The 13497-nt window shown below is 39.6% G+C and overlaps 1 pseudogene; it reads left to right on the top strand.

Moving 5' to 3' along the window:
• Positions 1 to 7683: 7683 nt before the first annotated feature.
• LOC146469255 (uncharacterized) lies at positions 7684 to 9997 on the top strand (annotated as a pseudogene).
• Positions 9998 to 13497: the final 3500 nt, after the last annotated feature.

The following is a 13497-nucleotide window of genomic DNA, read 5'->3' as shown; positions in this document are numbered from 1 at the left end:
ATGAAATTCCATTGAGCTCGACGCGACGAACGACGTTTTGAACCAGGCATGTTTACAGACCCCTAAAATAGGTCGTGTTATCGTCATGTCGAACTCGATTGAATTAAGCTCGACTGTAACTTGACAGCTGATTCAAACGTCGAACGTAATTTAATTCAGCCGTGCTAGACCGAAAATGACCAAAACTACTATCTTAAAACAACGGATACATTGCGATTATTTCTTTGACCCCCACTGCCCAGACTGAACCCTATAAAATTCACAGAGAAAACCCAAAATGTTGGATATAAACTTACGGAAATTACCAAAATGACAGCCATACAAACCTCCAAGAGCAAGCCGCAGACACTCTTGTGGCTCGTCACGCAATCTCTCGTTTGGGAGGAAAGGATTGCGTGACGAGCAGGAGGCCGGAGCGAGGCCGGAGCCGGAAAAAACGTCTGCTCTCGCAGGCTAATGTTACGGTTTTCTTGAAAAAACGGGGCGCGAGGTGCCGGGGTCTGTGAAAAACAAGGGGCTGCCGGTGCCTAAATAAACTAAACAAGAAAACAATGTGTGAGCATTGCTACCCAAAAACAGTTTAATGGGAACTTAACTGGGACATTTGAACCTAACAGTAACTTATTCTTCCAGCTCCCAGTTGGCTTGATGGCTCAGTTGGTAGAGCACTGCACCGGTATCGCAGAGGTCATGGGTTCGAATCTCGCTCATGCCTGAATTTTTTGCCGGCTTTCTTTTCACAACTGCTTAACTTGTATACTACATGTAACTGCGAGGATCTTTCTTCTATTTGATCTTTCATTCGCAGTTTCAAAAAAAAAAAAGATTGTTTCATATAACTCATTCTGCTAATAAATTGGTTCCAGCGGTTGAAAATTATAATATATATATCATATATTTAGTATCTAATATAGAAACGGTTGACGAGAAAAGTACCTAAAAGTAACTGAACTCGGGGTGCCGGGAAAAACAATGTCTAGAAATGTCTAAAAACTAAATAACATGCGAGGAGCCCGGGAGGGTACGTCAGGTATGGGGACACATACTGTCCCGGAGCACATGCACCCATGGTAACTCAGGTGGGTGTGCCAGTAATGTAGCTGTAGTTCCTGTAGTACGTGTAGTAGGTGTAATACCTGTGGTAGGTGTAGAACCTGTATTGCATAAAATTAATATGTTGTGAAATAAATTAACAATTGAAGAAGAAAGTGTCGATGCTTTAATAGGAAGATAACGAAAGCCGCCATTATATCCGCTGCATGGCGGACTGTTGCTTCCATGCAACTGTGAAGTAGATCGATTCCTATGACATTCCAGGATTGAATTGCCGTTACTCGACAATCGAAGGAAAGAAATATCCAGTTGTTTTGATTGCGGTAATTTTAATAATCGTCCTGGGTTTTTTGGGCGAGTGACAGCTACTACACGCACTACAGTTACTACAGCAAGTACAACACGTGCTACAGCTACTACAGCTACTATACGTAAAACAGTTACTACACGTACTACAGCTACAACAGCTACTACAGCTACACACCGTACTACACGTACTACAGCTACTACAGCGTCGACAGCTACTTACCGCTACTACAGGTACTACACCTACTACAGCTACTTCACGTACTACAGGTACTACACGCAACACAACTAGGTGAACGATAAGGTATGAAAATATAAAAAAATGCTTGCAAGACATTATTTGACCTCGTTATCAGAGTTCGTTCATTTTTATAAAGGGTTACAAAATTGCAAGATAATGGACATTGACGCAAATACAGTGTATTTTCACTAAAGCCTTTGAAAAAAGAACTGATTATTGAATCCCTCCCTCCACTAACGACTTCACCCCTCTGTACACAATTGTACTTGTTTTTGCCAGCTCCGGATAAAATTTGTTGTAATTTGACTATGAATCTATAAAGGCTTATAATTTACTTCTGATCATGAATCCTGTTCTGTATTTTCGCGGTTCTTTTTTTTTTCTTCAAATTTGTTTGTTCAACACCAGACAGGCGAAAATGTAAAGTCTTAACGTCGATCAGAAGACTTAATTTTGAGTTGTAAGTTTTGGTTTTAACGGACCGGACCGTCAAATCAAATCGAATCGAACACTTTCTCTCAGATTAAACAGCCTTCTGCTCGAAACTAAAGCTAGAAATTTTGTCAGCCGGGTAATACGCGAACACACTTTTCAATTTTGCAAAGTAAAGGGTAAGTTATTTTTTGATTGCGGTGGCAATGTCAGCTTTATATTGGAACTCCTTAATAAACTAATCAACATCAACAATCTCAACAATCTTTATTTGTTCATAAGATCTTATGTTACAATAAAATGTAATATATAAAATACAAATACAAATATAAATATATAAAATACAATGTACAATTATTATCATCGTAAACTGGATATAAGACAAACTATGGAGCTCAAAGAGCTAAGTTAATCGGACATAAAAAATAAACAAAGATGGAAAACAGTGCATGTTTGAAACCCAATTGTGAAAACACATTCACTATCACCTTCAAATGGGATAAAAGGGAGGGTTGAACAGTTCCAATGAGCTGTAGTAACCATGGTATGATTACAATATGTGATTGGATTCTAAGTGTGCTATTTTTCCAGAACCTTGCGTTGTAGAGTTAGTAGCTATTGGTTAGGACATATCCTCTACTCTATCAGACCTAGCGACAAAATCGTACAAAAGTTGCAAATTTCCTGAATATGACTTAACAACACTTCTCTGCAAACCATTAAACATAACGTTTCCAAATTTCTCCACGGCCCACACTGTTCAACTTTCGCATTTTGACTTATCATGAAGTCCTCACCCTTCTGCCTCTTGTATAGAGAAACAACCGTCCTTTTTAACGCGTGAATGTGCGCATGCGCAATGAGTTATCGGACTGAATTTCACTCGCTCGCTCGATCAGCTGTAAACTTTATATTAATTTGATCGGAATTTAATCAAAAACATAAATTATTCATTAGTTACGTATACGTATAGTGCGTGAATTCACCATCAGCCGCCATTACGGGACAAAAAACAAGGACGTAAAATAGACTCAACGAATAAGTTATTCTTAAAAGAAAACGCAAGATTTCTGCTCGATAATTAAATAAGTACAGCTGTATGTTTTTTACTCTCCGTGTTATGGCTAGTAAATAATTCTAGACCACCATATAAATGAAAACTAAAGTTTATGATTTCTTATCTTTGAATTTTTGCAACGAGAACTCCTTAAAAACCTCGTCAAAGTTTTAAACATTTATGAATGAATGGAGCAACTCAGAGAATATGACAACAAACATTTCTTCACCAAAAAATTGTTCAGCTAAGTAATGGTTAGCTCTGCAAAACTCTTGCAATGGACCCTTTGCATGAGTCGATCACGTGACCTACCTCTTGTTAAAATTATGAGCTACAGCTTAAAGAACGAGTACGACTGCCAACGTTGAGGCCCTCGATGAGTAATTGTGACATTTAATGACAGTTTGAATGTCAAAACAATTGAGGATTTGTATGGAAAAAAACTACTGGGTGGCAAGCCTTGCATTCAGCAACTTTTTCCCATACAAATCCTCTATTTTTTTTACATTCTCATTGCTATAAAAATACTCACTTAAATGCCAGGGACCTCAAAATTCGCAGCCTACTTAATTTCATCATGCTCCTTCCATTTTTACATTCTTTAAGTTGTAGCCCATAATTTTTGTGAGACGTAGGTGGTGATCAACTCATGCACAGGGCCCATTTTCGCTTTGAACTGTGGAAAGACACGCATAAGCAATCTGAACCGAAGAAGACAATCAGTTATTTATAAACCAGGAGAAGATTTCCGCTCCAACAACAAGCACTTTTTTCTTTCTGCATTATAGGTATAACAAATTTCAGACCATTGTATAAACTGAGAAAAAAGTCTTTTTTATCTTGGGATTTTTGCAATGAGAACTTTCAAATGAATCATGAAGCAAAATACCAGGCTCCAATGCATGATTCAATTCCTACTGTTACCAACCCCGCCAACTAGGCACAACCCAAAGAATTTGGCAATTCTTCTTCACTGGATGTTCTTTTCCCCACACCCCATGGGGCTCTTGAAATTGGTTAAAAGTAAACTACTTTGTTTCTCAAAAATATGAAAATACCGGTATGTATTTTAGCAATACTTAAAGTTTTTATAACATATGGAAATGGATAAATTGTTTCTTTCCAACCTATTCACAAATTCAATAGAATTCCCGGAAAGGTAGCTGGACATGCAGTCCAATGCCATCGTGTCATTCTATAAGTCTTGTCCCACCCGCTCCCCTAGGGTTACACCGGATACTACCACTTGAAAGAATTCCCTACCCTGGGCCAGAAAGGGTGGATTTGTCCTGGGGTGGACTGGCGGGGATGGTAACAGCTGGAACGATGAACCATGTATAAAGGCTGCACATGCGATATGAAAAGATAAAAATTAATCAACGATGATTTCTTAAATCAGCAACGAGTAGACAACCCAAAATAAACTGAAACGTCATTTCATGCCAAATGTTTTGGAGTTAATAGCGTTGTTTCGGTGTTAACGCTTGACAAAGAGATTGAGTGGCTCAAAACAACACCACGCCATAAACTGTGTATAAACAAAATAAATTTGAATACTCTTACCAAACTATATATAAAACATTTCAAATCCGTCCCAGCAAATGAGTCCAGTCAATCTACAACTAATAGCTACATAATCTTTTTCACCAGCATACATTAGAGGGTGGTCCACTTAGAAACATGTTAAAAATTCCTCAAAATCCATTTGGTGAAGCTAGTCAAAAGTTTGAGCTTTTTACCACAGGTTACCCATATAATAATTTTAATTTTATAATAATATTATTAATTTCTATTGCGCAATTATCAATATAAATTTTCAATTGCGCATGCTAATTTACTCGAATAAGCACCGCCCTTGAAGAAGCGCTGCATCCTTCAACAGCAACAACACAATTATTCAAAGCTCTTGAGCTGTAGTGGCATCTATTTCAGTAAATTAACATTAAATTCAATTTAGTCCTTATTGAAGTAAAAGAAATGAAAATAAATTATGTATTGACTGTTTTCTGAGAAATAATTATGTGTTTGTTACCTCACAGCATTCCCTGTGCCTTGCAGAGGATGAACACGAAATCAACAAGAGTTAGTAAGTGAAAATCTTTCACTGCTGTTATATATTGACTATCTTAATATGAAAAGTCCATTCAGTGTTAAATGGAGTTTCGCTCTTTACTCCTCACGTTACATGCATAAGCCCAAATTCAATAATAGTTACACTTTTTTATCAAAAAAAAAATGTCATTGTTAATCTGGCCACCCAATGAATACAAAGGAACATTGTAGATAAGACCATCAACTACTGATAAGAATTTAGATGTATCTAGGGGGTGCTCTGATGAAATATGAGTTACAACCTTACTACCTATCTACTAAAGGAGGACAACTTTTCCTAGATGCAATGCCACCGGAGGACTTTCACGTCAGCCTTGGTGCTGTTTCTAGTCTATGCATCTAACCTTTTTCTTTTCTTTTTTGCGTGGCTTTTTTTATTGTTTTAATTATTTTTATAAGTTTAAGGTTCAACCTCTGGTAACACACACCTTTCACAGGTGGACACCTTCCATAAACCGACAATAGGCCATTTTACAGTTGTGTGCTTAGTGACCTGGTCTTGGATTGGAAGCGAGGCTGGGGGTGACCTTGTTTTGATACAAACCTCACTGTTCTTCAAATGTAAATGCAAACTGGTTAGCATACGAACAGCATGATCTACATATGAAAAGCAGTGAGGTTTGTATCAAAACAAGGTCACCCCCAGCCTCGCTTCCAATCCAAGACCAGGTCACTAAGCACACAACTGTAAAATGGGCTATTAGTCGGGGTTCCAGTCACATACAAACACTGCATTTTTAACTACCCTTAAGCAGACACCCCTCCAAGGTGTACACTTCTTAGGGTCCCCAGAGTGACCACTTACGGAGGGCCTGACTGTACAAAAAATTCAGCTGTTCTAAATATCGGGGCAGATTGAATGATTCACTTATGATAGGCAATAGATTGTGATAACTGCCTGTCGCAGCCCCCGTTTAAATGGGTGCTTACCTATCTTGCATCTGGTTACTGCATCTGACTACTGTCTGTTGTGGACCCCTTTTAAATGGTGCTTAACTGGTCTCCCCCAAGACAAACTGTGTTGCATCTGGTCCACTTATGATGAGCAATAGATTGTGATAACTGTCTGTTGCGGCTCACTTTTAAATGGGTGCTTAACTAGTCTCCGCCATGACAGATTGTATTGCATCTGGTTCACTTATGATGGGCAATAGATTGTGATAACTGTCTGTTGCGGCCTCCTTTTAAATGGGTGCTTAACTGGTCTCCCCCATGACAGATTGTGTTGCGTCCGGTCCCCTCACGATGGGCAACAGATTGTGATAACTGTCTGTTGCGGCCCACTTTTAAATGGGTGCTTAACTAGTCTCCCCCATGACAGATTGTATTGCATCTGGTCCACTTATGATGGGCAATAGATTGTGATAACTGTCTGTTGCGGCCTCCTTTTAAATGGGTGCTTAACTGGTCTCCCCCATGACAGATTGTGTTGCGTCCGGTCCCCTCACGATGGGCAATAGATTGTGATAACTGTCTGCTGTGGCCCACTTTTAAATGGGTGTTTAACTAGTCTCCCCCATGACAAACTGTGTTGCATCTGGTCCACTTATGATGGGCAATAGATTGTGATAACTGTCTGTTGTGGCCTCCTTTTAAATGGGTGCTTAACTGGTCTCCCCCATGACAGACTGTGTTGTATCTGGTCCACTTATGATGGGCAATAAATTGTAATTTCTCTTTGTTGCGGCCCCCTTTAAAATGGGTGTTTAACTGGTCTCCCCCATGTCAATCTGTGTTGGGTTTGGTCCACTTATGATGGGGAATAGATTAATTACTGTCTGTTGTGGACTCCTTTAAAATGGGTGCTTAACTGGTCTCCCTCATGACAGACTGTATTGCGTCTGGTCCACTTATGATGGGCAATAGATTTTTTATGCTGTTTGTTGGGTTATTATACCGTCTGAATTTCCTTATTTATGTCGTTGAATACTTCAGGGATCCCTGGAGGTAATATTTTTGCACGTTTGACCGGCGAAAATAGCTAGACATTCAAAAAGGGAAGACCTCACGCCACTAACCACGACATGGGAGGAAGTAATACCGGATGAAAGAAAAATTGCATAGAGAAAGCAACAAAAGCATGTGAAGTAATCTGCAGTGTTATAGCTCCGAAAGACGGCGAAAAACTTTTTCAAGCGATACACCAGCCTATCGCGAACGATCTTGATGAACCAACAGAGGATCTTATTGCCTTGATGTCCGCATATCAAGATGCCATGACAAAAAATGTAAAGATTCAAATACTCAGCATCTATGCTTATCGGTATACCATGAAGCTGTTACAGAAATTCCACGAGCCTTATGAAAAGATAAGTTTGAGACAAATAAAAAGGGCGAGATTGCATGCAAGAAAACGAGGGCCGGGGTCAAACGTCCCGAAAGTATTCAGCCATCGAATACGTCTGGACACAAACAAAGTCGACCACTTTATAGATTTTGTAAACCGTCCTTATTTCTACCAAGACGTGGCCTTTGGAACGTGAACACTGACCTTAGATGGGGGAGGCAAAATAACAATGCCCAACGTAATCCGGACCGTGACTAGATCGACCATGATTATGCAGTACCTTCAACATTGCGAAGAAGAATCATTTGAACCGGCTAGCCGCTCAACCCTTTGTCGCATTCTTGGAGTGAGAGAGGCTTCACAGCAGAAGTCTCTCAGTGGTCTGGACAACATTGCAGCAGAAGGGGTCGCATCTTTTGAGCGGCTGTTGAGTATTCTAGAAGAGCTGAATCAGGCTGGTGCCGACAAAAGAAGAGTTACGGAACTGGCAAAGAAATTGAACGATGGGAAAAGATACCTGAAGACTGAGTTTAAAGTGAACTGTTCAGCAGAGGAGAGTGAGTGCGCAGACCACCGCAGAAAATTTGCGTTAAGCGATCCAGTTGATCCATGCTTCAACCATCAGTGCTCACACTCACACAATATGGTGTGTGAACAATGCGAACAATTGAAGGCAACGTTAGACGAGATGGAAGAAAGTATAAAGAAACACTCCAGCCATCTTTACAGCCAAGAACAAAAGCATGATCTTCTTTACGATTTTGAAAGATCTAAGAATTGCATTTTTCTTTGGAAATCTCATGCCTTACGCTCTGTCAACCAAGAATCTGCTAAACAAGAAGCCCTCCAAAGTCTTGACAGTCAGTCAGTCCTTGTTGTTATTGACTGGGCCATGAAATTTCTTCAAATGAAATACAGAGAAAAACAAAGTGAATGGTTTGCTAAAAGAGGCCTTAGCTGGCATATAAGCAGTGTGATCTCAAAAGACCAAGAAACGCAGAAAGCTAAGGTCCTGTCGTATGCCCATTTATTAGATTCGTGTTGTCAAGATTGGTATGCGGTGGTATCTATTTTAGAAAACCTTTTTCAAAAAATCAAAATAAATTTTCCAAATGTTAAGCATGCATTTCTACGTTCTGACGAGGCTGGCTGCTAACATTGCAATCACCTAATAGCAGCAGTCAAAGATATTGGAGATCGAGTGGGAATTACAGTTGCACGTTATGATTTTTCAGAACCCCAGCAAGGAAAGGATGTTTGTGACAGGGTGCTTTGTCCCATGAAAGCAGCCATAAGAAAGTATTGCGCGGAAGGCCATGACATCATGAACGTAGGAGCAATGCACGAGGCCCTTAAGGAACGGCCTGTCAAAGGGACGACAGCGGCTGTAGCCATTTTGGATGAGTCATCCAAAATTCTTGAGGTTCAGAAGATAAAACAATTTAGTGAGTTGCACAACTTTAGATACGAAGAGAGTGGGATAAGAGTGTGGAAAGCTTACGCTGTTGGGATCGGCAAGCTTATCCCTTGGCAATCTTTGTACATACGGCACCAGGGCTACACAAATATATCATTAATGGAGGGAAAAGGATTCCTCACCAACACAGAAATAAGAGACCTTCATCGCCCAAGAAAGTGTCAAGCAAGGAAAGACAACGTCGAAATTGATGATCAGCCATCAATGTTTGTGTGCCCTGAAGAAGGCTGTAACTGCACTTTTGACTCTTTCTCCGAACTTGGGTTGCATACAGACGTAGGAATACATGATAACAGGAAGTCGGAAAGTCTTTATGATAAAGTACAGAAAAACTGGGCTGAAAAATTTTCTTCCATTGAGAACCAGAAGTTAACAAGCAACAAATCCTCCACTGGTCTGACTGTTAACAGCACAAATTCTCGTCTAAGTATCGGATGGGCTCTTAACAAAGGTAGAACTGGCGGAGTTCGTTGTTCTGAGAACGTGAGACGGTACCTTACAACAAGGTTTGAAATGGGAGAAAGAACGGGCAAAAAAGCCAATCCAGAAGAGATCGAACGTCAAATGCGCAACGCCAGAAATGAACGGAATGAAAGATTGTTTCGAAGAGAGGAGTGGCTCACCAAGACTCAAATAATGGGGTTTTTTTCACGCCTCGCTTCACGGCAGAGAACTCGTGGTCAGGAAGCTACATCAAAGGAACAGACATTTGACATTACAGCAGATGAGAATGACGACATCGACGCCCTCATTGGAGACTCTGATCGCAACAATTTGCTTGACGGCATTCAAAGCAGAATTGGACTAGAGCATCCGATAGTATATGACACATATGATCTTTGCGTCTATCACAAGGAAGGAAAGCTACAGGCCTTCAATGTTGCAATGCTCAAGACTATTCTTCGGCACTTTGAAGTACCTTTCAGAGCAAAAGATAGAAAGGCAGACCTTATTAGGTTGTTGACGGAGGTTATCCAAGAGTCTACTGTCCCTTTTTTCAGACAAAAGGGACAACAATATTTCTTCTTGTAACTGAATCAATTAAACTTTTATTGTGCAAGTCTTAGTTAATTTTTTTTTCCCGAAAATTCTTGGCATGTTGAGTTTTTTCGTATTTGTTATGTGACTTTTACCCGATGACACGAAACGGAGACGCTTAATTCGATAAAATATTTAAATAATCTAATTGTTTTCTTATAAACCCGCCAATCGAACACTGTAGCGCTCACTTAACTCACTCTCCATCAAGGAATAACCAAAGTTCGAGAAATCAAAATTCCAACTAGAATTCAAGGCTCGATCTTCAACTGTCCAGTCTGTCTCGGAATTCCCAGAAGAGAAAGCACATAGAATAACAAACCAAATACAGACTGAAATATGACCATTATGACTGATGCTAGAATTTTCATATATCGAACTTAAGCTACTGACAACGTGTAGCACGACCTAGTATATTTGCGATTAGTGGTTGGTTGATTCATCACGCCTTAATAATGTACTATATGACCTACTATTACTAAAGTTGCTTAAGTTAAGGTATCTAGACATTGACTGTACACATTTCACCGTTTTCAAGCAAAAATAGCAATCAGTTTAGTCGTGATGGGAATTCATAAACATGTAATTAAAATGTGGACTAGACGTGAATAGACACCCTATTCTGGTTTTCGATTCCTCGGCTTTTGGAGTCCAATCCTCATTTTCACAGCTTATCTTTAAGGACTACCGTGTACTTTCGTCCCATACAGCGTCAAGGTCAACTCGTGAAGGACTTGCCCGCTGTAAAATGTAAATACTTAATTTTACCGGTAAAAAAAATGTTCCCTAAAAACGCAACTGTTGTATGTCGAATAAAGCACGTTTGGAAGGGCGAGACTAACAAAGGTTAGTGGCAAAGTAAACTTAATGGGCCTTAATGGTCTACACTTCCGTTCGGTTTTCCTGTAAATAAAGTGCAAAAAAAGTTGCCTAATGGCATTTTTTATTATTTTTAAGCTTAATAATTCCTCGCGAAGCGAGGGCCGAAGGCCCGAGCGTAGCGAGGTTAATAAATTTGTCGGGCCGAAGGCCCGCCGAAGGCCGCGCTCGGGAGCTAAGCCGTGAAAATTCGAGCCGAACATATATTTATATATATGTATGTATGTATGTATGTTTATATATTTCCGTGAAGGTGTCCGCATATTGCCTAGCAACGGTGAAAAACAAAGTATGAATGACGTCAGGTTGTCTGGCGTCGTCTGCAGCAAAATTTGCATACATCAAGAAAGTTTGCGTGTCGGATAAAATGTAATCAATATTCCCTGGATACAGATCAATCTCTCCAGAATCTTTTCCCTTTCTTCCAGAAATCTTTTTTGTGAAAGATTGCATTGAAGAAATTACACGTTTTGTGGCCGCGGTAAAATAATTTTCCGTGGGAAATAAATTCATCGATGCACGCCCGTTGTACATTTCATCTCGTCAGAAATAGATTTTTAACCGCAAACCGCAAACTAGCCTGTGGAACTACGAAAAGACCATGCTCATCAAAATAGTTGCTATGTTCACAAAACCTTTTAATCTCCTCATTCGATGCTACAATACGAGTAAAGAGGGCTTTCCACCCAGCCCCAGCCTCGCGAGGTTTTGCGAGTCACGTATTTCTAGTATCAATAATTATAACAAAATATTACAACAAGCAAATGCGATGACCTTTCTAAAGTCTCGCCTGTGACTATGCTTCCAATGAAAGCGTTAAAACGATTTAGTAAATAAAAATTAAGGTTTGGCTGCTGAACTTTTAGGAATAATTATATTTCTAAAGATCTATTTATTGAAAAAGAAAGAAGACGAAGAAAAATAATTTTTTTCGTTTAAAAAAACATATTTTACTTCCGAGCGGCAAGTATTTGGAGAAATTTCCCGTCGAAGCAGCCGGTGTCACGCAACGCGAATTCTGCATCAATATGTAAATTTGAGTCGAAACCTTCAAGTCTGAATCGCGTTGTGCCACAAGTTTTATTGCATAAATTGATAGAATACCTCTTTATCTTTAACTAAAACATGTTTTTAAGTCTAGGTTAGGTGCCACTTTTAAGAATTTTGTGAAATTTCTGAGGCATATTTTGGTGCAGTTTGCTTACTTAATTGAATTACTAGAATAACGATAACCTGTTTTTGCTGATTACAGAGAAATACGGCTAAATCGTATTGGAACAGTAAGAAGAAGCAATATACTTCCAAATGAGTACAAATGGTCTAGGTTTTAACGGCCCGCAGTAGCTTTTAACGATCCTTGAAAAACCTGAATAACAGCGTCTAAAATTTGCATATTTTAGCCGGTAACGGTCGTTCAGAGATGAAATGCTGATAATGGCAGTAAAATAAACTATTTCCTCATTCTAACTGCATTTTCGTCATAAGGATGGATAGTGGTATTGATGATATAAATATGAGGCAAAAGTATTTTCGAGTCTGAAATCGAGTGGAACGCTATTAGGGACATTGCCTTTTAATTATTCAAATTCACTTAATTCTTTACGAATTAATGAAAGAATTCGAAACAGTTTTCTCGGTAAAACCAGGACTTGAAAGACTTGGAACAGTGTTTAATTTAGTGGAATCAAAGTACAGATTTGTCAAGAAGCAACAAGAGACAATTTTAGACAAGTTAATTGAAGAAACCAAAAACTGGGGAACAAAGTTGAAGCAGATTTTCTCCAAATTACGTTAAAACACGCCACATATCAAAGCGAATATAGTCCTCCGAAAGTTCCTGACCGCACAGAAACCTTGAAAACCATGACTTCTGTAGTTGAGAAAATGGCCACAGCGTTAGGATCAAAACCCAGCAGCCTAGAGTGACTGACAGTTCCGAAATGGGACGGAAGCCAAAGAACGTATCAAACCTGGAAAAGGGAGTTTAGACACTGTATGTCAAAATAGAAGATGAGCAACTTCAAAGGTTCCGCAAAGCGATGCCCAAAGGTTTCTTCTGGACAGATCAAGTCAAGACCTGTAAGGACATTAACCAGGCCTGGGAAATTCTTGAAAATGAATTCGCAAATAAGCGAAAACTTATGGACAAACTGTTAGCCGAAATTAACAATCTCAAACAAGTTAAAAGAGACACTAAGTCACTTGCGCGTTACGCAACAGCGATTTCCGTATATGTAAATGATATGGAAAACAACGGTTGCTCCGTATCAGAAGCATCAGAGGTTCCATTCTTCATGTCACAATTGTTATCCAAACTCGATCCAAGAGACGACACAAATTTCGGAACAGAGATGCAAAGAGCGAGAAAGGACGAAAACGTGTCAAACTTCATAACCTGGCTACATCAAAAAACTACCCTTCGCTCCAGAGGCAAACGAGAAACTGACAATGCTGAGGATAAAGAACGTACCAACCGTGGTGTTCGTGGCATTCCACTTAGATGGTTCAAAAGCTATCTAAGCAATAGACTACAATATGTGGAATTTAATGGCGTCAGTTTGGAGTCTTTCGAAATTAAGTGCGGGGTGCCTCAGGGTTCTATACTAGGTCCCCTA

The sequence above is a fragment of the Pavona decussata genome, unplaced genomic scaffold (genome assembly GCF_977016875.1).
Source record: "Pavona decussata unplaced genomic scaffold, jaPavDecu1.1 SCAFFOLD_125, whole genome shotgun sequence".
Lineage (NCBI taxonomy): Eukaryota > Metazoa > Cnidaria > Anthozoa > Scleractinia > Agariciidae > Pavona > Pavona decussata.
This window is presented reverse-complemented; position numbering and strand designations above follow the sequence as displayed.